Genomic DNA, 26,496 nt, shown 5'->3' with positions numbered 1-26,496 from the left:
GAAATTTTATAAAATTAAAATATTAAAATGTAATTTTTTAATATATATTTTTAAATAATTTCTTTTCGAATAAATTAAAAAAATTAATTGAAATAATTCTAGATTTAAATAAAATCATCAATTTAATCTTAAAATTAAAATTTCATTTATAAAAAAAATATTTTATATTTAATCTATTAAAGTATATATTAAAATACATTTATATAAGCTAATTTTAACAAATAAATTTATAGTTTTAATTAATTTTTTAAAATTTAATTTGTAAATATATAATATATATATATTTTTTAAATATTTATAAAACTTTAAAGATATTATAAAAATGTTTTACTTATACAAAATTGAAAATTCTTCCTTCATGTCTTTTATTAAAAATCATGCACGTGTATGAATATTCAAGAAAAAAACATTAAATATTATAGAATAAATATCTAAATTTAGCATCAATAAACATTTATTATAACTAAATTTTATAAAAATCTATTGTTTCTACAATAAAATTATGTAACTTTAATATTTTCATAAATATTTGTTTCTTTTTAAATAAACATTTTTGGAATTTTAAAAGAAAAAAAATCCATAAAAAAAAATACAAATTTTACTGCTCTTTTTACAATTTATATGTATATGTATACATATGGTTAAAGGATAAAATATTTTAAGAAAATAATAGAAACAAAAGCAGAAAAATACAAGAATTGTGATTTTTTAATACATTACAGAATACAAAAATGCGTCCAAAAATTCTATTTTAAGAATAAAAATAATAAAAAAATAAACAAAAACTAAATGTGTTTTATAAAATATTTAAATTGTATTTAAGTTTATAAACACACAAAAAACTAATTAATTTTACTCATAAATAAAAGACCTTAAAATTAAAAACAAAGCAAAAAAGCAAAAAAAAAAAAATTATATTTTATATAACATTAAGTAAATTTTCTAGTTTAAAGTCATTATTAAAAATTTTAAATTCTATATATTGGCCATTAACAATGTTTTATTAAATTCTCTAATTATACTACAAAGCTAATGACTGTTCTCTTCATTAAGTAATTAGCCATTAAAACTATTTTAGAAGTAATTTTATACATTAATAAATGAGCTCAACTTCTTTATATTTTTATAATAATAAAACAATTTTTAGCATCTTATAGATTTTTAAAATACATTTTTTTTATGTTAAGGAGCAGGATCTTTAATTAGAAATATATTTTTGTTTAATATATTTATTTAAAAAAATATATTTTCAAGAGAGATAATATAATCTCTTACAGATGATGATTGGTTAGTTCATAATGATATATATATTGTGATTGGATAAAATGAGAGAGAGGCCGGATATTCCGGAATTGTCGTCTCAGTAACTAAAGAGACTTCGACTCACCAAGCAACGTTTCGACTGTGTAGCAGGTAAGGTTCGATTTATTCACATATTTTTCATATAATTTACTTAAATATATACGCAAATTGTAATCAAATAAATGGAATTTTTATTGTAAAAAATTATACATTTTATTACGTACTTAAATTATAATTTATGTAGAAAATTATTGACATAATGATAATTAAAATTTAATGTCAAAGCATTAATACACTCTCGTTATTGTTGAAGAATATTAACGTATATGTTTATGTATTTTAAATATTAAAGACAATGAACATTGTGCATGACATTTTCTCTCAAATGTATTTTATTAAATTTACAGTCTTTCAGGTGTAGATTAATAGCAGTAAATTGTTATTGTAGTAGCATTCTTGTATGATCTTTTACTAAGATTTTGAATTTAATCCTTTATTCAGTTTATGTATTTTCTTTCGAGGAATTTAAAGAATGAAAATAATAATTTATCTTTTAAAATGATAAAAGAGACTTTTAGGTATATTAAACTTACATATATTATTTATACGTGAGTGATATAGAAAAACATATTATTATTTTAAAATATTTTCTTTAAAGTTGTGTTTAAAATATAAAAATGTATATCTAGATTTAATGTTAGATTTAAAAATTAATAATTTTTAAGAGAAAAATATAAATTTTTGAGATAGTTTTTTTTTTATTTAATATTATTTTTATATTATTATACATGTAAAATTAATGTGAAGAGGTGGATATTTACTTATATTTTTAAAAATATTTATTTTTATATTTCACTTAAATTAATTTAGTTTTATTATTTATAACAGTGTTATTGTTTATTTGTTTTATTAAAATAAATTATAAAGTTTAAATTTTTTTAATATTTATTTTATTAAATATAGTAAAAAAAGTAAAATTTTTCCAAATAGAATTGAAAAGTATTTAAATGATTGGAGAAAATTAAACAGTTGAAATTTTATTACATATTTTTTTTAATTTAATTTATTGTAACGTTTGATAAATATTTATTTAAAGATTTCAGCATTTCAAATTTCACTCGGAAATCATTCGATTTACAGCTTATCTCAGACCCATCTATCACGTACAAATCTTGTTTATTTACATGTTTTTTTCTAAAATATAAAACTTTATATCAAATTTTACAACTCGAATAACACTAATTTAATAAGATTTATTTTAAAAAAATTTATCCAATAATTTTCCATCGTTTTGATCTTGACAATTCCCATATAACATACATATGTAAGCTACATATAAAACAAGAAACCAAAATGCATATCAGTCCGACAAATAGCCCGAAGATGATTTAGTCAAAACTTTTTTTCAATAAATTACAACTGATCCGGAAATTCAATACTTTTATAACCTTTTGCGCTTGTTCCTAACGATATATATATATATATATATATTCGCTTACGTTGATAGAGGAAGGTACAGAATTTAGAAATCATGTTGGATATGCTTGGATGAGAGAGAAGAAAAAAATAGATAAAGAAGATCAACCATGCACCACATTCATATTTCCAGATATACAAATCTTCTTATTATCATTTTAAGAATTTAAACAGATATATTCAAATTCTTATCTTGTTTTTTTCCCTCCCGAAATCAAATAGAAATGATTTATTGCATTGAAAACTTTAAATTATATCTTATCGTTTTTTAAATTTTATATCATTTGAGGTGTGAAAATATTAAATTTATAAAAAAGATTCTCACATTTATTTGAATACTTAATGATTTTTTAATGAGAATTGATACCATTGATATCTCTTCGATTTTATATTCTATCAGTTCACTGCTCTATCTGCAGATATCTTCTTATAAACTTATATATATATATATGTAACCTTTAAATATTAATTTTTCTTCAAATTGAACGCATATATTTTCAATTTATTATTGTTGAAAAATATATTTTGAATGATCAAAATAATTTCTTAAATAATGATTTTACTTGTAATTTTTAAAAAATTTTAATGATATTATACTAATTAATTTATATATCGTTTACTAGTCACTAGCTTGATTTATTGCATTTAAATCAAAGTTGATGAAGCGAATTCGTTAAAACTGTTAGAATTAACTAGAAAACTATTTTTAAGTACTTTAAATTGGAAAAGCATTTTTAAGTAGCTAAAAAACAAAAAAATTGGTTATCTAAAATAGTGTTCTTGAAGAAGTTTTTGACATAATCACTTAATCTTCGTTCGTTCAACTCGCGGAAGTGGTTGTCTAACCTAGGAAATGTTCCAGATTAGTAGGAGAAATCGACAAAATCACTCTCAGACTTCTAAGGAAATGTTTCTAAGTAGTCAATAAAGGAGACCGGAAAGTATTTAAACTTGACGTGTTATCCCTGGTCCTGACGGAAATTATCTGTTCCTGAGCAGTTAGCAAACTGAAATAGAAAATAGCCCTCTAGTCTATCTCATAAGTAAACACATCGTTACCTCGGGATATCGGCCAATTTGCTTATATTAATTTTCGACTTTATCACCGATATTTATTACTGATTTTAATAATTTTTCTGCATTATAATGACTCTAAACTCTGTCGGCACGAAAGTATTTTGCATATTTATTACATATTTTATTTATACTTCCTTCGCTACTAAGTTGTAATATCTTGATAATTTCTTATAATTTCTCGATAATTTTAATGTTAAAATTAATACAAATATATAAATTTATTGTAACTTGTAAGTCGTTTGGATAAATTATAGAATTTTGTAACGAATTAGTGAGAATTTGACTTTAAATGAGTTGCGGTTCAGTTTGATGCGAGCGTAACACATTAGATATAGCTTTAATAACTTTGAAATTACACAATTAAAATCGTATGTGATTTAATTTTATAATAACAAATAAGATTTAGTTATAACTGTAATGGAATAATTTATTATTTCTTGATAAATTCTATCGTTAAATCCTATTTTTTTCTAGATACAATATCGGTATAGTTACACTAATGTAATGTTATCAACAATGAAATTATGCATAATATATATGTATAATCAGAAAACTGGGAGTATATTTTATAAAATAAAATAATAAGAAAGTAAATTGCATAGGAATCGTGTAAGGAATCGTGCAAACAAAAAGTATCCAAGTTACTGAAAGTTTTGATTGAAAAATTAAACTATTCTTCAAGCAATTAAGAGCTAACTGGACAAGTAACAATTTCGAAACGTTACAAAGAATGTAATTTCAATCAGAAAAGTTCTAATTGCTTCTATTTATCAAATAACATTCGAATAATTGATTTTAACATTTTTAATCCAGCTGCATTATTACATTTAAGTCACCCTACAGATTTTATATATAAATATATAGATATAAGACTCCGATAAGTAATATCAATGTTTCCATGAAAATAAATAAATAAATCTATCTAAAATTAAATTACAATTATACTTCTTGAGTAATTACTTTCTTAATTAAGCTATTATTTTTGTTTTCTGTTTAGAATTAAATAATTCAGAATTATTATTATTATTTTTTTTTTGTAAAGAATTTTAGTATTTAATCTCACACTTTTCTAAAATAATAATTAATTAAAAGAACGTTAAAGGGATATTAAACGAAAATTAAAATTTTAAACTAATTTTAATAATTGACTTTTAATTGTTAAAATATATTTTCAACTTGAATTTGTCTTATTTTTTGTAATTTCTAGTTAGATAGAAAAACAATAACTTGTGATTTTTAGAAATAAAAATATAATTTAAAAGTTTTAAAATTTATGGGACTATTTGTTTATTTTTAAAATTTACTTTGACAAGAAAAATTTCTTACAGAATTTTTTCTAGAAACTTACAAAGAGCAGAGTACTTTTTGAACTTCCAAACAATAATTTAGGCTTGAAATTTAAAAAAAAAACAAAAAAATACTTAAATATAAAAATCAAGTTTTGCTCTTTAAATTTACAATAAATGTATTTATAATAATATATTTGAGTATATTTTTAGTACATAAATACGAGAATATTCTTGAGAACAAATAGAATTTTCGAAGGAGAATATTTTCTCATTTAAATCAATGATTACGATTAGTAATTTTAAAGACATTTATTCAGTTTAAAACTAGAAAAATCTGTGATTAAAAATTTACTCTAAAAACTAACTTTTACAATTTATTTTTATTATATAAACACGAGAATATCTTTAAATAATATAAATTTAAGGTGAATTAAATTAAGTGAACTTTTAAAGTTGAATTGTTTGTCACTTGAATTAATGATTAATAATTCTTTAAAAAGCCTTATATAAAATGAATAAAAATAAATATTCGTATTTAAATTTTACTATAAAATGGATTTATTGTAATATATTCGAGTTTAATTTAGTTAAAAATACTACAGGATGTATTTGAGTTTATACATTCTATACGGAAGTTCTAAGACTCCTAAGCGTGGCCATCTATTTTAAAATGTAATGATTAAAAATTTATATATTTTAATTTATTATAATTATAAAATAAATTAAAATTATTTTAAAATTTGTAAATATAGTTATTTTTTAAAAAAAATTATTATTTACATTTCAGTATTGAGTAATAAATCCACCTTTAATGAGGCATTATCACAGAAAATTATATTTAATTAATTGGATAAATAATTTTAGTGTACAGAGTTTAAAAAGAAAATTAGAAATTGTTCATTAAAGTAAATAAATAAAAATAAATCATATATAAAATTACAATAACATTTTAAATTTAAAACAAACTCCTAAGTTCTAATGAAGAGAAAAATGTTGTTTATATCAATTTTAAAATTAACTTAAAATATTTTTTTTATATATAAAATATTAATCCGTTATATAGGTCTGTCCATAATTTTATCAAATATAAAAATATTTGCAAAGAAACGTAAATATTTTCCTCATTTTTTAGTAATTTGATGAAGCACAAAATAAAAAATAATAACTCAATTTAAACGCATCTTGTACTGTACATTAAAAATGTATTAGTTAGTATATAAAAACATTACAACTTAAAAATGAAAAAAAAAATCTTTTAAAAATAATCGTTTATTTTGTAAATAATTTAATTAAATTTTATATTATTACGAATTTTCGATATTTTTATAAAGGTTTCATAACAATAATAAAACAATAAAAATAGAAAAAAAACTGTAAAATAATATAAAAATATTATTATAAAGTAGCAACGTTACATAAAAATAATAAAATACTATGAAATTTGATTCAATATTTAATTTTTTCTGTTTAATTTCAGTATAATTTTTTTTAAATAAAAAAAAATATTTTTTATTTGATATTAATCATCAATCATTATGCACTTTTCTAGAAATTCATTTTCCAATCTGTTTAATTTCCACTCAGATTTAAAGTATTATTATTATTATTACTAAGTGTCAAGAATCGATTATATTATTATTAAAAAAAATCACAGATATAACACTCGAGAAAGTTGAAAAAATTACAATTTCTTTTCTATAAAAGCAAGTGATTTTCTTCGAAGAAAACCGTGTCTACACGTCGTTTCTTGGTAAAAATATCTTAAGCAAATCCTTATTAAGTAGGGCAAAGAATATGTTTTTCCATATAAAACTTATTTCTTTATAGGATTTACTCTTTTTCGCTATCCAATACCGTTATCAACTAAGGTGACAGACTAGCAAATAAAGCAGTTGACTTTGATAAATGATAGTAAAGTTACTGTTGACATAGTATATTGCATTTGCTGAATATTTAAAATTAAAAATGATTATTTTCGCCATTTTATCATTATATATTATTTTTGAAATGTTATAAATAAATTCTTAGATCATTTTCTTGTATATATTTTTTTAAATATATAACTTATTGAACCCTCTTAATAATTTATAAAGTAGAAAAAAGTGCATAAATCTGTTACTTATTATGGTATAAGGTTACTCATACATTTATTATTATTACAATTTTTTTTTTAGTTTAATCGATCATCTGATAAAGATTTTCGTGTTCAAACTGTGTATCAATTTTCCTTCTATGAGTTATCTATTGGATAAATATTTCTTAATTTTTCTTTAAAATTTTACATTAAAATATTAATAATTGACTTATATATATTAGATTCAAAAAAGAAATTGGAGTGATTTAGAAAGAAAAAAATGAGTTCTGACTCTTCTTTAATTAATCTAAGTTTCTTATTTACTCACTAAGATTTATACCTCAATATACTATTTATTAATAAGTTAATTATTTCATTGCTATATATGACTCTATGCAATACATGTAAGAGTGCCCTGTAGCATTCTTTATAAAATTAGGTAAAATTTTTCAGCTCAAATTAGGTAATTTTTATAGAGAAATTTTCTGTTTGAAATATTCTAACACTTTTTAAATATGCATTTGCTTCTCTAATTGGCTAGAGGCGACAAATAATTAACTGTAAATGCCAATCAAGTTTTAATTACTCAGAGAGAGAGAGAGAGAGAGAGAGAGATTCATACTTAACATTGCTTACTTTTACTTTTAACTAAAATATTTCCTATCTTTCTTCAGAATTTAACCAAAAGCAAAAACAAAAGAGGAAAATTTATTACGAAGGTTTTAAACTAGCTTAATTCTATTCCGAAATATGGCAGAATCGTTGTATTTATATGGTAAGTAATATATGTATAATCTTATAAAATCTGGATAAAATTAAGTCGATATCAGATAATTTGGTAAGTTTTTGTAGAGAAATTTTCTGTTTCAATATACTAATATAAGATAGACACGATTTAAACATGTGCATTTACTTCTCTAATTGGCTAGAGGCGAAGAATAAGTATAAATGTCAATCAAGTTTTAATTGCTCGAAGAGAAACTCACACGATTGTTTCCTGAAATTATTTAATTTTCAATATTATTGATTATGGTTCCTATCTCCCTCCACATTTTAGTAACCGAATGATTTCATTATGGAAAGTTTCTAAACTAGCTTAAATATCCCAAAACATAAGAAAACTTCTATTTCATCTTGTATATAATGCAATTATTCAGTATGCATATTAATAAGATAAAATCTAAATGAAACTTGGTTTTGTTAGGATTATTATTAATCAAGAGGATCTTTCAAAATTTTGACAATTGGAAATTCCGAAAATCAAAAACTTGACATTAAAATCCTCAAATTTTAAATGCTATTGTTTAGATAATTACCATTAATCTTTCATTATATTATATTTTATTTTTGAAAATTAAATTAATACAAGGATTTATGTATAATTTTTTTTAATGGAAAAGAAAGTTATTTACTTTCTCTTTTCACTTTATACATAGTTTTTTTCTGGGGGGATATTTAATATGAGTAACGTTAAATTGTATAGCTTTATTCAAGTGTAAAATTTATTTTGAAAATATAAAATGAAATATAATGGATGTACGATTTAAATAGAATAATTCAATCAACATTTTAATGGAAAACTTTAAGTGATCTATATGTTTAATTTCCGTAAAAGCAATTCGAAAATTGGCATAGACATATCAAATTACTTTCTTTTCAAGTTTGAAATATCAAATATCTACAGCTATTTTTTAAAGAATATTTCTATCATCTGTCATTTCAATTTCTTGCATTGCAGAAATTTCTTTTGAATTACTTCATATATATAAATTAGATAGGCTAAATAAATCTAATATAAATGATTTCCAGCAGGATTTACTTCAATATCTTCAATAATTTATAGCTTAATAATAACATAATCACCAGAGTAATAAAATTCGCAAAATTACGTTTTCACAGAAGAAATTTAATTTAATTGATGTTAAAATACATACTTTTTATTAAAGGATATTGCTAACTTTATTATGTATTCAATTAATATTAATAAAAATACGTACAAATATATATATAAGATTTTTATTTCAAATTTTAAAAGAAATTGAGTATAAAACGGGAAAAAATTTAGTTTTAGTGCGAAGAAATGTGTAAAAAATAAAGAAAATATTAAATATATTTAAGTAACTGAAGTGTATAATAATTTAAAAATTAAATTAAATAACTTAATGCAATTAATAAATGTAAAAATTCATTAGTTTGAAATTCAAACTACGATTATTTACCTCATGTTTCAATATTTTAAAGAAAATCTTATTCATTTGTTAACTTTGTAAACATTTTAAAATTAAATAAATCACAAGAAATTGAAACAATTAACTTCTTGGCAATGAATAATAATCAAATCAGTTAACTTAATAAATATACAACTCAGTGGTGCCATGAATTTAATGATATTATAAATGTCATAAAATGGTTTACAGCGATTAACTAACTTTTAACTAATTCTTTATAACTAAATCATGATTCAGTCAATTGTCTCAAAGACCAATTAGTCCTATTCAAATGCTTAATTATATTATATTTAGCTATGGGGCGACCCAAGAGTGGGTTAACCATTAAGATAAAATTTCTGTCTCATTCAATAACTTAATTGTAACTTTTAACAGGTTTCCATTGATTTTATAAAAGAAACGGTCCAGTTTACAATCCATTTTTTTCACAACGGTACTTTGAACATGTAAACTTTTAGGCCATGTACTGTACAGTACATCGTATATTCCAGTTAACAATAATATCGTTGCGAATACTTTTTTAGTTGTTTATAAAAAATTTATAGAAAGTAATTAAATTTAATAACATTTATATAACGTTTAATTATAGACGTAAAGAAACATTTTAAAATAAATCTATTATTGTTAATTTTATGTTAAATAATTTTACAAATTAAATTTTGGTTGTTAATGTCCGTAAATCCTTTTAAAAAGTTTAATTTTATTTTCTTGATGTTTATTAAATTCTCTCTCATTATATTTTCGCTTTATACACTTTTAAATTTTCTTTTAAATGTGTTATTACGTAATTAAATTTATTTGACTTTTCAAATTTAATATTTCACAATTTATTTATTTTTTTATTTTTTAAATTATTTTTTAGGAAAAAAATAACTTTCTAAACTTATTTTCGGTAAATTCGCGTGTAAATTTATCGTATTTCTTTTTTTTTATTTCATAATTACATTGTTTAAGTCCTATTCTAATTTTAAGCTATTTAAAAACTTAATTAATTCAAAATTAAATCAATGTTAACAAAAGAAAAATTATATTTTATTTATGGATTTTATACTATTTCTGTATTTTCAGAAATAAAGTTTAGTTTAAATAACAAAAAATATATATATTAATTAATTTGCTTTAAATTAGTTTTTAGGGTTCGGGGTGGCCCAAAAGGCATTTAACTAAGGTATAGGGGTTTTTTATAGTTATTTTCAAGAACGATTAAAACAGCTGCATGGCAAAGTTAAAATTATAGCTTGATTACCTAATTTTTGGGGTACTCTGCATAATTTTACGGTGTTTAATATAATAAATTTTTAGAAATTTAAGTCATATACAGAACACTCTTCCCAATCGATTGAATTATCGTTGTTCGGATGAAATCAAAAAGGTCCTAGACAAATACACATATTTAAAAAGATCTTTTATAATACATTTGACATATATATTTATGTTAAAATGCGTAGCATATATTAATTTTACAAATTTGGCACGGTTTTAAAAAGTAATCAATGTTTAGCTTCTAGTTTTGGCTGTAATACTTACGAAAGGAAGAAGAAAAGTTTGTTCACAAAAGTGGTTCGGATTAATCTTAATTAGGATTAGAGCTTTAATCCCGAATTACGATATATACATCAACCCATCCGAGCCATAGGGTAAAAGTGAAGTTTCACTAAGTTTTATCTCTTTAACGAGTTTTGTTTTTATCTTCCTCCAGTTTAAGAAAAACAGTACCCTCAAGGATAGTTTTTTCCAAGTGTCTTTAGGTTTATCCCGTTTCGTTCTTTCCAGTTTCCTCCAATCTAGACATTATTTTGGAAGTTTTGAACCTGACATGACCATAATAAGTATTTCCACTTTCTGTATTTAATTTTGTTAATTACTTACCACTTCTCTCTCCCTCTCTGGTCCCTTCTCTTATTTAATTATTCCATTTTAAATTTAAAATTCACTAAATATTTCTTTCAAACCTTCTAATTATATACACATAAGACAAATTAGAATTTCCACATAAGAAAAATTATTATACGTACAGTACATAACTTTGATTAAATATGAAGTTTGAGACCACATATAATGTAAATAAAATATATTAAATGTATTGATCCTAATGAGGTAAAAAAGTTAATTTAATGATAGGCATTTATTACTTTGTGTAATACATCAAGTAATAAAAACAAAATAATAATGGCTAAAGAAATTCCCATAAAATTTGGTAAGGACAACCTCATAAGAATTGATTGGATAGGTTCTTCAACTTAAGTTATATAAATACGAAAGACAATGATTAGCATAGAATTTATTGATAGAGTAGCATTGAATTTGTAGAGTTTTTGGAATTATATCACACTTCAATATATAAAAAAATATAAAAATACGGATCTTGGAATAACAAAATACATATTTTCTGATTGAAATTCCGTTTTATATTTTTCACCATTCGTTCATGAATTGCAAATGGAAAATTGTCAATTTAACATTTATTTTCAAGGAACTAATTTTATATTTTTTCTTTCATTCAAGCCTTTTTTTTTAGTTTTTAAATATATTTTATATAAAAATATTCTATAATAATCGAGTTCAAAAATGATAAATATGAATTTTAGATATGAATCTATATATATTTGGCAAGAGTTCTTTATTTTTATTCTTATAATTTTTTTTTACTTTTTTTATGTCGTTACATTTCCATAAATTATCCATAACCTAAACTTTATGCTTCGTTTAAGAATTATTCTTGTTTTAAATCTAAATTATCGATTTTTAAAAAAATTATTTGTAAATGTCAAAGAGAAAATCTGTTAAAGTAAATATAATAATTTATTTTTAATAGCTTTAATGTTATTTTAAAATTCTAGAAGCATTTTTCATCTTTAAATTTAATAAATTTATTACCAAATGAAAAGGAATAATTAACTTAATAACATTAATCTTATTAAATAAATAAATTTTCCTATTTTAAAAATATTTAATTTATCTTTAAGATTTTCTAAATTAATGTATTTTTTTCCTATATTATTTCTGTTGCAAATTAAGTAAAATATATTTATTTTATATTTTTATATAAAATGACTAATATTAAAACGTCCAACATGTTGGACGTTTTACAGTTAATTTTTTTTATTTTTTTATTTTAAATAATGATTTTTGGTGTTTTTTTTTTCCTGCAAATGAAACTTGACTGTAAAGATCATAGTTCAATAAGAAAAATTTATAAATTAAGACAGGAAAAAAGTATTTAATATTGACTAATCTATGTCATAAAATTGGACATTATTCTGAATCTATAAAAATTAAAAGCAAGATATATAAGTCAAAATCAAGTGTGATATATCGATCTTTAATAACATAAAGCTTACTAGAGCGTTACATCATAAGCTCTACTACAATATCGAGAAAACGTTTAGATATAAACTAAGATAATGATGAACTATTTTAAGTTATAAATTTAAAAATAGTTAATTATTCTAACAATTTTTATTTGCATTCGTTATACAGGTTGACCCAAAACGTAATCGTAAACCGAACAACGCCTTTTTGTAAAAAAAAAAAAAAAAAATCGGTACAGTACTACAAATTTCGGTACAAAATAAGGCAGTGTTTATGTAAATTACTTAAACTTAATTAATACTTTAATAAAGTTTTAGCGAAATTATTATTATTTTTTAAAGTTTCGACTACTTTTTTTAATAGCGAAAGACTACTTTTAGAAATTTTTTCTTACTGTGTCTCTCGTAGTCTTTACAGTGTTTAACTGACTTATGCCGTATGTATTATAAAAGAAGATTTGATGCTGCTTTTACGCCGTAATTAAGAATTTTATTTCGAAATAAAAGTTTCAAAATGTGAAATAGTTGAAAAATATTTATCATATAAAAATGATGTTTAAAATCATCTTTAAAAGTAACTATTGTAATATAATACTGTAATATTACATTTAAAAAATAAAAAAGAAAAAAAGAAATTTAAAGAATTGGGTCTTGAAATGTTACAAGAGTTTATGCTTGAAGATTCTACTTTGCTATCATTTTAAAAGGTCGTCATATTTTCAAAGAGACGTTTTATCAGAAAGGGATAATTTTTATTCCCTTTTAAAGCAGCACATTTAAGTTTTATAAGTCTATAAATTTTTTCTTATATAAATTTATCTTATAAAATTTTAATTGACTATTTAAACACATTTAACTTTGAAAAGATTGCTTTAATGTTATTTAAATTAAAATTTACACCATAAATTTTAATAAAATAAGTATTTTAAGCAGTTAAAACTAATTAAAATTACATTAATATAATCATTAAAATATGAAATTTTATACTTAAATTATAATTTAATTTATTGAAGTTTTGAAAATTTTATAAATTGTTTTTAATATAAATTGTATTTTTAAACTTTAGTCATGTTATAAAACTTATTAATAATTTTTCTTTAATTACTAAAAAATAAATTAAAGATGAAACTTATCTATTTTGCACAATGATTTTCTTCCAATTTCCTCCGGCAATTAAACTAAATAAGAGAAGAAAAATAAAAATTTCAAGTAAAAAAGAAATATATATATATTTTCCTCTTACTTTTGATGATAAATCAAACTAAAATAGAAGGTTAAAAATATTTTTAGTATCGATATTTATCAGAAAGCTCATTAATTTCTCATTATAATTTCATTAAACATTCAATATTTTGTGTTTGCAAAAGCCACTTATCTTCATTAAAAGAATATTTTTAATATAAGCATCAAGAGGGGAGAGATATGACTAATTTAATATATGCAAATGTAATCGAATTTAACGCCCAACTAACTCTAGCATTAAATTTTAAGAAGTTATATATATTTAACTATTAATATGATATAAATATAGAAATTTTATGCTTAATAATATTTATATAAATCGCTAATTAGCTAATAATTTTGAAGTGCTACTTGTAAAATTTCTAAACAGTAATCCGTATCAACCACGTGCATGGAATGTACACTCGTAATTTCGTTCAGTGAACATTTCTGACAGGAAAGGACAACGGATCGACAAATGTTCGGAATTGATTTCAGCCTCGTTGAGCAACATTGATGTCTACAGAAGTCTGAACTGTGATTAGAAACGAATGGACATCTTGTTTCCTCCAACCAACCACCACTTCTACAACTGGAATGTGGCACTCAACAGTAAACATGAACGATGTTAACATAAATAATTTAATCATTTCCTTATTGTTATAATCTGGGGTATTCATTTATTCATTTACTAAGTGAATCCATGCACTTTCTAAGTATAAAATGAACCAACTAACTACTTTCTATGGCTTTTATTAATTAATAGAATCGAATAACTAACAAACTTAATATCCATGGGAATAATCATTAAACTACATGCAATTTTTAAATTATAATTAATTAATATATATATATATATATATACATTTTTTAAAATTTTAATTTAATCATCTTTAAAAATAATATTAATATTATTCCGTCATGTCAATTTTATACGAAAATAAGGCATTTTCGTGAGTAAATTTGTTAATTAATTTAAATTTTCAACTAAAAATAAATAAATAAATAAACATAATTTAATAGCTTAATTGCAATTTTTTAAAATAGGTCTATCCTATTATATCTTTAATGAATTTTATACAAGACTAACATTAAAATTTAATTATAACTCATTCTTTAGATTTGTTAATTCAGATTTTATTAATCTATAATAAATTATTATGAAATTTAATACAGAATATTGCATTAAGAATCAATCGATTTTAAGCAATATTAATATATATATATATATATATTTTAAATTTCAAATTACAAATCATAACATTTTATTATTTTTTAAAAAGAAATAAAAAATAATCACGAATTTTGTACATTTTTTTTCTGTGTAAAATCTTAAAAAATCGATTAAAAGTCCATTAATTTCTGTTGTTACAATAGAAAAATCTTTCCTCCCTTGTTGAAATTTTCGGTTGTTTTTTTGTTTTTCTTTACTGTTTGTTCTCCTTTTGTAACTCTATCCAACAAACGCAGTGAGTATCTTTATTGCAAAATATTGGTGTGAGGAAAAAATTTTGTTGGAAGAAGCTGCTTGGTAAATTGACCATTTACTTTCCAGTCAATGACTTCGACTTGTCATTCGCGTTTCTAACTTCAAAAAATATTTTGAAAAGATTGTATACTCCTTGTATAGATATAACCCCAAAGCGATGCTACTAAAATGGAAATAAGCCAGAGAAAAAATTTAAAAAATAAAATAAAATAAGAAAAATGTCGACCACGACCCTTGACTAGCGAATGGAAAAAAATGATATGGTCACAAGAGAAAATATTATGCATTAAAAAACTCTTTTCAAGAAATTAAATTAGAGCAATTTAGAATAATTTTACAGTTTTATATGATAATGAATAAGTAATTTACTTTTAAAAAAGTAATTTAAAGATAAATTTAATATAATTTTATAAAATATAGTTCTTTGAAGCATTTCTAAATATTTTATCGTTTTATTATATAATGATTCACTTTGTTTTTATTTAAAAAAATAATTTTTAAAGTAGTGTATATTGCTACTTCTTCGAGGAAAAGATACAAAAATAGACCTTCGAATTGTTGATATGATATGAAATTGCAATTTTTTATATACATATGAAAGTAAATGTAACTTTGAAATTATTCATTTTCCAGAGAGTAGAGAATTTTCCAATAAAATTTGTTTACACAAATATAATTCGATATACATTAATAGAAACACATATTGCAATAACCTATCATCTTATATAAATAGATTAACTATGTTTAATAAACATATTCCAGAATAAATACTAAGATTTGCAGTGGCAAATCATGAATTTATTGTCATCGCCATCAACTGGATTGAAGATAATTAAGAGCAGAGATGTTTCCTTACGTTTCATATATGTCAAGTTTGTATATGTCATATATAAGTTATAAATGCAATTTAATTAGAAAAAATATTTTTTCTAATTATATATTACATACAGTATATATAAATTTATGAGGCAAATATTTCTTGAGGCAGATAATTATAAATATAAATCTTACTTAATTCTTTCATCAATATACTAAGCTATATATCTTCCATAACAGAAGCTTACTTTCTTATCGTTTTCTTATATATATTTATTTAATATAACGAAAATTATTATGTTAAAATGTTTCAAGGCTGTATTTTAGATTTAAAAGATATTTTTAATATAATAATTATTATTTTATAGAGAAAAAGTTAAAGAAAAATGAATACTTCTCATTACGTGTCGGCGCGTTTTTGTGTTTTTTTAACAAAAATTATTTTTAATATTTTCCTACTTAATAAAATTACTAAAAATTTAAAAAGTTTAAATTTTTTTCGACATAAAAAATCAAAGAAAAAATATATTTTTGTTATTTCTTAGTCTTGTTTACATAATTTAATGTTGTAACTTTAAAAGGTGCTTCTTCAATCATTTGGGAACGTCGCATTTCAGAAATGTTGGATTTTCACTCCAGTAAATTACTCTTGATGTAACCTATGAATATTATCATTAACTTTAAATCATTAAAAAAATCTTTTCGAATTTTCTTTTCCGTATTTAAAATTTATGTAGCAATTGCAAAGAATATGTGATCATTAGTATAAATGCTTACTGTAAGAAGCATCATTTTCAAAGGAACTAGAGAGTTAAAAAAATTTTCTTTAATAGTTTATTATTTTGACAAGTTTTAGAAAAATTTATTTCACATTTTTTAGATGAATAATTAATTTTTAAGAAATAATTTCTAATTTGTTAATGGGATTTTTTGTCACTAAAATACGAGAAATTTAAGTTAATTGACATAAAGCATTGATAACCTGTGATCACCCTCAGGGGTGAAGCTTCTCTGGGGATAAATTTTTTAAATTGAAATTTTTAATTCATTTTCCCTTTTTTTACATTGATAATTGAGTCTTCTTTAAATGAAAATACTGCACATCGAAACTAATTTTAAATGTATATTTTTTCTATTTTAACTTCCTAACTAGAACTAAACGTATGGATTGATGAATGGATATGAATATATTTACTTTATAAATAGCTGCTTAAACACAATTTAAATTTAGACTAAATAATAAGAGACGAGCCTATCTATCCCTTGAATAAAATAATTTTAACCAATTATTTATATAGGTGCAGGCAGTGATATAGAGTAAAAGCTTACAAATTTTATTTATTTTTCTTTTATTCCTTCAAATAATAATAATAATAATAATAATTTTTATCTGGAAATATTTAATAAAGTTCAAAAATAATAAATATAAATCTGACAAGATTGAAAATTTTATACGAAGAAAGAAATGATTAAAGATGTGACGGTGACGAAGTTTCATACTAATTTTGATGGTAAGGCAATGTGCCATCATTTCTGTTCAAGTGGACATTATGTCAACATGCAATGTTGTCTTAAGACAACATATACGTGACTGCAAAATAAGCGATTATTTCTAAGAAGGATATTAGTTATTACTTCTTAAGAATAGCAAAAATACTCGCAGTTCATTATTTACAGATTATTTATTTTTCCAATAGAAATAAGGGAGAAATTAATATCAATTTTACTGTGTTTAACTAGAAAAATTCTCAAGAACCCCAGCGGGAATCGTAATGAAACTTTCTCGAGATAATCCATTAACATAAATGTAAAATTTAATTACGATGATCTAGTTACTTGCAGCTATTATCCCTAATTTGGGATGCGGAAATTTTAATGTAATGATATTTTCTCTTTTTTCCATAAAAATAACAGAAAAAAATAGGATTACTCTAAATAAAGATAAAACCTATTGCATCGAGTTTTATAAAAATCTATATATTTTTATTTAATAAATTTAATTTTGTAGAAGAATTCGATATTTAATTATTATCCTAATAGCCAGAGTTGTAGTATGAAAATAAAACTATCTGTAAGGTATATTTCAGGATTTCTCCTAATTTCTTGATTTATATAGTAGGTTGTCAACTATAATTGAAGTTATATATCAAAAGATAATCGAACAAACTTGGAAAATCGAAGAAAAATCGCTAACAGTTATTCTTATAATCGATCATTAGCGAACTGAGTTTTTTTTTTTATAGAGAAAACCGGGGCAGAACAGAATTCCCTATGTTTATTCCTCTGTGGGTGGTGCACACTAGTAAGAACTTCAAGAACTTCATGATAGACTTTAAAACGCATGTCTGCCCTGTCTAGGTCACTTGAATTGGCAACCACGTGATGAAACAGAGTTCACTCTTTCCAGCAAGATATCGTAACTTTACTGATTCTTATTTTCTCAATAACTCAAACAAGTTAATGTTAAGTGTTATATGCGCCTCTATTTCTTTAATATTGCATTTTGAATTTGTAGATTAATGCACCTATATTATAATTATTTAGTTTCTAACATTGATTAACAACATTCAAACATAACTTCTTCGACCGGGAAAGTATCTGTTGAAGGGTCGATCGTTTACCACAACTGCCTTAAATGGGTCCATAATTCTTATTCTGAGTGGACGATGATGTTATTTTTATATGTGAATTTTTCCGTTAATTTATAATGAAAGTTTTTGACTTAATCTTTTAAATGTTTTTCATGAAAGTTACCGTGTTAAATACAACTAATTTTGACAAATAATATTTACATAAAGCAGTGCAATTTAGTGTCTATGTGTATCGTTTACTATCTTACAATCCATAAAATCTTAAGTGTTTCGTTATGCCCGGTTTCTTATACTGAATTTACTTGAATGACAAAATTCTCGAAAAACGTTTAATACATAAAAAATAACTTAACTAACATTAAAATTTTAAAATGTCTTTTTGTAAATTTTATAGAAATTCCCTCCGGTCATCATACATCATCTCTTCTTAATTCATCTTAAGAGCATGGTATGAAGTAACTGATTTTCTGCTTTCACACTAAGATTTATGATGTTTTAATTAAAATCAAATCAAACAGCGTTAAACATAAAAAATTCTTTAATTATCTTACAATAAATTACATTATTATTTTGATAATTAAGTCTACATTAATATTTTTATTAAGTAAACATATGTATTTAATGAAAGTTTTTCGTTCTTAATTAAAGAAATTATTAAATTTTGGCAAATAACAATTTCCCATTTTTTCTCTATTAATAAATATTTAATTGTATAACCATTTTATAAATAAAATTAAGAAAATAGGAGAATGACTGATATTATTAAAATAGCAAATTTCATATTGTTTTGACTTGAGTTTATATATTATGATTTTATTATAAATAAAAAATTAATAATTTGTAAAATAATTTAATTTTGTTCTTAATTAAGCATTCAAAGTTAAAATTTTATTTTTAAAACAAATAAATATATCAGAAAAATAAAATTAACGAGCAATTATTTATTATGCCAGGCTGCAATTTTTACTCGTATTCTTAATTTATTTAATTTAAAATATTTGTTCTCCATCTCAAATTTGTAGTGTCTTGCCTTCATATATTACATTTTTCCTGATAACAACAGAGTCGTGCCTATCCTCTATGTAACTCCATCCAGAGAAAACATTTAAATTGAATTTATGTGGCTTCTGATTTAAACCAGAAGTTTACGTATAGTGAATCGGGGCCTCCTGCTCCGAAATTTTCCATATCTGGTCTTGACATGCACCTGTCTAATACTGTTTTTTAAATTAAGGAAGGACAGACAGACAGAGAGACAGCAGACAGTGCGAATTTGTAGGTCTACAAATTTTTCAAATTGAAGCCCAATTAATTGATAAAACTTGATTCTTGAAGTATGTATACAGGGTAGACCAAAAGTAACTTAACCATGTTAACAATAAATTAAGTTTAGAAAAACATGTTTTTCTTTTAAAAATTGGTTTAAACGTGATTTAAAACATGAATAAACAGTTAAATTATACAGAAAGTCACTTCTTATAAAGGCTAACTGACTTTTGAGTTATCCTTTATAGTTTAAAATAAGCTAATTTGTTTATTAAAAATTATTTTAAACGTACAACTTACAAAAATTTATTTATTTATGATTTGAATTATTTACGGAAACCATATAATTCAATACTTGGACTTATAAGGATATAAAATGCCATATCTAATTTTCAACACATTTTATTTCTTTTCAAATAACTTATAATTGATAAAGTTTTAAAAATCTATAAAAAATAAATAAATAAATAAATAAATAAAAACAAATTTATCAATTCCAATTTTGTCATGTTTTTAGTAATATTCTGCAAGTCACGTACCAGTGGCCATTCTCCCGAATTTTTATGTCTTCTTCTTTCTCGTTGATCAGGAAAAACGTATTAGATAAAAAAAATAAATATTTTATAAGATTTATAATATAATAATTTATTTTTTAGCAATTGAATTTTCTACATTCTCAGAATTTTTATGTATAATTAAGCTATAGTTAGGTGTAAATAACTTACACCAGGCTCTTGACATAGTAATTCTCAAAGGAACGAGATAAATCATTACTATATTCATTACTATATCAAGAAATCATTATATGCTTAAAGAAAAGAAAGAACCAACAAAATTGTTTACTATATAAGATGATTATTATATCAAAAGTTTGCCATATAAATTAAATGTAATTAGCGTTATTTAAACACATAGACTATACGCAAAGGATTGACTAACCAACTTCATGAACTTTCGATAGAGTCAACGATTTAGTTCAATCCTTTGAGAGTTCCCTGTATGTAAAATATAATATTTAAGTTTAATTTCTTATATAAATTGTATTTAAATTCATAAAAAATAAGATTTAAAATATAAGAAGTTGTTACTTAAAGGAGATTTTTACTCCCAAAAGACTAAATTCCAGTTTTTTCTTATAAACTTATACAAATTTTCTTCTTGACTGAATAGTTTATTTTCTTAGCATATACTAGATGAAATTTTAAAAAACTTTTAGACACAAATACACTAATTAGGAATTATTAATTAGAATTATATAATTAACTAATTAAATAGAGCAAAAATACAACTGAATCTCGATACAGCGCCTTCCTAAATAGCGCTATCCTATAAACCGTCGACTTGTGAACAGATTTTTCTCATATAGACTATATTAAATAGAGAACTTCAATATCTGAGTTACTTACTATATGTACGATATTGCGTAGCAAAGGATAATGTTATCACCAAATTACAATGCTCACTAATCGATGTATGGCCTGTGTTTATTTTATGATCTGTTTGAACATCATTTCACTTGTCTTTACTTCTATCAATAGATATAGAAGAGTGATTCTTAACTGATGTCCCACGACATACGTATGACCCCAAACTTCTCATAAGAGTGCCACAAAATTTCAAAAAAATAATTAAAAATGCTAATTGTATCTCTATTTTTTAACATTATTTGTGAATATTTTTAATGTAAAAAGTATACTTTAATGTCACTTATCGTTTATATAGTATATTTGATGTGATAATGGTTCGATGGTGTGCCACTAAATATTGTGTAATATAGGTCTAAAGAGTTGAGAATGAATAAATTACAGAGTAATTTCTTTACAGATATTTAATTTAATTTCTTATACAGTTTAATTAAAACTATTGTAAAATTAACAAGAAATTAGCGCCCATTTTTGAATACAAGGTAATCCAAAAATCTAATTTTAGTCTAATTTTGATCACTTTTATGAAGTTTGTAAGTAATAAAGTAATGAATAAGACAATAATTTACTCTTTACGATATTAATTGACTTTTGGACCACCCTGTTATATTACATAATAAATACGGAGGCTCAGCAGGGAAACTATTTGTAATATAATATACAATATTTTATTAATTCTTCATTTATTTTATTCCTAAGTAATAAAAGTCACCAACAAAATTAATTTCAGATATAATTATTCGATGAAATTTGATAATACGATGACATTTCGATTCTATTTAAAATACATTATTTTTATAAAGAAAACGAATTATGCTGCATTCATTTATTCATAAGTTTAATCTGATAAATGGATTTTTACAGAATTAAGAAAATCATAAACTACATTTTAATTATTTTCGGACTTAAATATATCTTTAATAATGCAAGGATTATCAATTAAATATTAAATAATCGATTATATAAAGCTGTATTTTTAAAAACAATGTTTTATCTTTTATTTACTGTTTTATTGTGAGATTAAGTGTAAGTGCGCTTCTTGACACTAAGATAGATGGGATTATGGATTATCAGATCCTACTTTCTAAGCTTCAAGTAGATAGATCTCAATATCTAAGATAAAAGAGTCAGTGAAATGAAAAATAGCAGGAAAATTAACAAAAATATCTATGCTTAAATTCAATACACATTATTAAGAGTACGGCTTATCATTTGATAAACACGGTGATAATACTTTATACATTGGAATTGGAGAAACTGCGCCAGTCGATATTCATCCTCCATATTTATTTGATTAAAATGTATTGTTTTAAACTTAATATTGTATTTTTTTTAATTTTAATATCATATTAACACAACTTATCTAAATTTCTTGTTAGTATAACTGAATGATATTAAATTTAACATTTTATTTTTTTCTCTGTATCTTCTGACATTATATATTATCCTAAAAGTTTTACTGAAACGTAACTTAAGTTTATAGCCTATATATTTGTGTAAGCAATTCTCGTATAGTTGTAAAACGTGAATCAATATGCCTCATTACTGTTAACAAATGATGGTTTATCCTGGAAGATCTCGTTGAGGAAGATTTTGGAGGATTTAGTAATTGGTTGTTCTTTCTGGAGGAACTCTTCTTATCTTCAAGAAGACATAAGAAGGTTGACTGTAGAGGGTCAGAAACTGCTTAGGATTATCCAGGCAAGTTGGATGACAGTACGGTCAATCCGATAAGGAAACTAGCCTGCCGTCTGAGGAACCCGAATCTGAGTTCGGGTAACATAACAAGAGACTAAATATCTAGTTGTTAATTACATAATTTAACACGAACATGTTGCTACTTACATAATATTTCGAGGTCATAGTGTGGGGCCTTATTACACGAGTTCGTAACATTGTGATATCCTGAATATTTTTTGTGAGATAGTAGCACAATGCAAGATTAAGTATCGCGCTATTTCAGAATTTTTTACTGGTGGGTTGATTTAGTTACGTCATGTCCGTTCTTCATCATCAGGTCATCTTATTCTGAGCCTGGCAGTATCTATAATGGATATCATATCCATTTATAGATTTCATATCCATTATAAAAGGTAAAGCACGGGGTTATCCGTTATAAAAGGTAAAGTTTCATATCCATTATAAAAAGTAAAGTTTATCCAAAAGGTAAAGCACGGGGAAAAATCGGACTACAGAAGAGCTGTTCTTTCTTGGAGTAGCAAACAGAAACACACTATTTGTTGTTTATATAGTGCCTTATATACCATACAAATATACATTGCTATTTTTAGTTCATTTGTTTATCAAGAGAAGGTTCAGTTTGGCATTATTTCTGTATTTTCGTAATAAGCTGATGTAAAAATGACGTCAAATTGACGTAAAAATATACTATTACTCTAACAAAACAAACATATTTAATGTTGACTTATTGAATATTTTATTTTACATTAAAATTCAATTGTAATGTTCATTAATTTTCATGCCGGGAAGAATATTTTATAGAAATAGAGTAAAATAAAAAATAATAAATAAACTTCTAGATAATTTCTATTTATTTATTATATTTTATAACTTTATGAAATTATTTTTATATTATTCATTTTATCCTTTTAACAATGATAGCTTTATTCATTCCTATTTCAATTTTGGCAAAAATATAAATGAATAGAAAGCTTTTTAATCCTCCTAGTGCATTGTGAGTACTAAGAGGGCCTTTATTCCACACTTATCATGTATTCGGATAGGCCCACATGGAGAAAATCGGGTGACGAGGGGTGGGCTCGTCATATCCAGAACACACCATCTCCCTAAAAAATTCTTCGGGCATTCGACCGCCTGGATTCAATCCCGGTACACCAAAACCTTGGCCTTCCGACAGTCGATGAACACAGAGCGAATTTCATTAAAACGAATCAATTTATAATAAAATATATGATTGATATTAACAGCATTCGAACTTTAAGCCTATTATGTAACCTATTATTGTTTTAAGTCAAAAATATATTAAAGAGAAATATCTTAAATGTTTTCTAATACTGCATAAACACATCAATTGTACTGTACATGCATTAATACATTTATATAAATTTAAGTCTTGGCACCGCACTTACTATATTGCAATAAAATAAATGTTCGTTTGTACATACTGGCATTCATTCAAATAAGTCAAATCCTATATTAATTACAAAGGGAAAAGATTAAATTTCATTTTATATACTTTGTCACATTATTTTTCACAAATTTTTTCTTCATATTTCTTTAGTTTTCGGAGGAAAAATATTCTTTAAAATACATACCCATATTTTGTTTGATATATTGACTTGTTTATATCACTAGCAAATGTAATAAGATTAATAAAAAAAAATAATTTTTATTATTGATAATTCATTATATTATATGATGAATTTAAATTTTATTTAAAATCATTAATATTTTTATTCTTCTTTATAACTTCAGTCTACGTTTTTGTTTTATCATATTAAAACAGGTAAAAAAATTTGAGTAATGGTTTCGGATTTCTAGTCTTTATATGCACCTGAAGAATAACAATCACCCGAGTCATTATGAACAACAGAGAATTGATTTAATTTCGTTACATAATGTAATAGATTATACAAGATCAAGAGACTTTACATAAATTAAAAATAAGTACATAATGTATTTTGAAATAATTACATCTCTATCAATAGTTACTTTAAAATTTAATTTTCTTAATTATGTAACTTGTTTTAACTGAGATTTTAAAAAATAAGGTATTATTATTTAGTATTTCTTACACCGAATTCGTTTTATTGATTTTCATTCACTTTACAATCCTCAATGTCAATTTACAATCTCATCAGTAGAAGATTTTTCGTGATTCAATGATACCAAATACATGAAAGTGATGCCTACCTAGTACAGTCCTTTATACCTTACACTGAAGTTAACTTAACGTTTTGTGATTTTTAAATTTTTTTTCTAAATTTGGGACAGCCGGTTGGCCGAGGTAATAGCCATCGATCCCTAAACCGGGCCCTCACCGTGAGCCTGGCCGAATGATTAACAATGCCCTTTTAATGCGCACAGGGTGGAAAGAATTCAAACACTTCAATTCAAATTATTTTAAACTTTTTGTATTATTAATTATTATAAATTGGCAAAAATCTTATTAAAAGTTGTAAGTGCTAATAACGAGTAAAATCTTCATTAAGTCCGATCCACTCTGGATACGATATATGACCCCCCCCTCTATCTTTCCACCCTGACTTTTAATCACCAACATTTAATAGCTTCAATTCCCCTTAATATACAAAATTTTAGAAATTTTCGACAAAAATAAAAAATAAAAAAATAGGATTATTAAGCTTCAGCGTGAACAAAATCGTGCCACCACAAACACACAAACATCTCTACATACAGAAGAAACCTCCAAACTTTTTTGCATTTCTCGACATTTCAAAATCCCCTCACTCCAAAAATGTACAAATCTTGGGGGTGGGGTCATTGACTGATCGCCATATTTTCTGTTATGTAGTCTATAATAGTTGGAGAGTAAAAATAATGTAATTAAGGACGTAATTATAAATTGTTTTGCACTTCCTTTGTATATTAATCAGTTCCTCGATTTCGGATATTTTCATAAAATTTCATATTGTAAAATTTTTAAAAATATGTCTTTATTACTTGTATTTTTACAATATATATTTTAAAAGTATATTTCGTCCCGGATTTTTTAGAAATTTTACAATTTTTATTGTTTACAACAGCAGCCCTTAAACTTTATGAACTCGCGAAATTCACTACAATGAAATAGTTTTTGGCTGACCTTTTTTTTATATTCTTAGTTAATATTTTATTATTTAACGAAAACAATCGTAGTATTTTTAGTTTATAGATACTGTACCTATCTACTGTAATTTTGTGACGTTATCGTTTAAAGATCTGCAGTTG

At 23.3% G+C, this 26,496-nt stretch overlaps 1 protein-coding gene across 1 annotated transcript in view; it reads left to right on the top strand.

The window, feature by feature from the left end:
- The first annotated feature begins 1,376 nt into the window (after positions 1-1,376).
- Positions 1,377-26,496, top strand: part of LOC136977499 (allatostatin-A receptor-like) — a 54,825-nt gene continuing 29,705 nt past the window's right edge. Inside the window, exon 1 of the mRNA XM_067272995.1 lies at positions 1,377-1,413. The gene's annotated coding sequence lies outside the window, so the exon portion shown is untranslated. The remainder of the gene's footprint in view (positions 1,414-26,496) is intronic.

This window comes from Centruroides vittatus, unplaced genomic scaffold (assembly GCF_030686945.1).
Source record: "Centruroides vittatus isolate TY-2023 unplaced genomic scaffold, ASM3068694v2 contig_459, whole genome shotgun sequence".
In the NCBI taxonomy this organism is placed as follows: domain Eukaryota; kingdom Metazoa; phylum Arthropoda; class Arachnida; order Scorpiones; family Buthidae; genus Centruroides; species Centruroides vittatus.
Note: the sequence above shows the minus strand (reverse complement) of the source record. Positions and strands in the feature narration are given on the sequence as shown.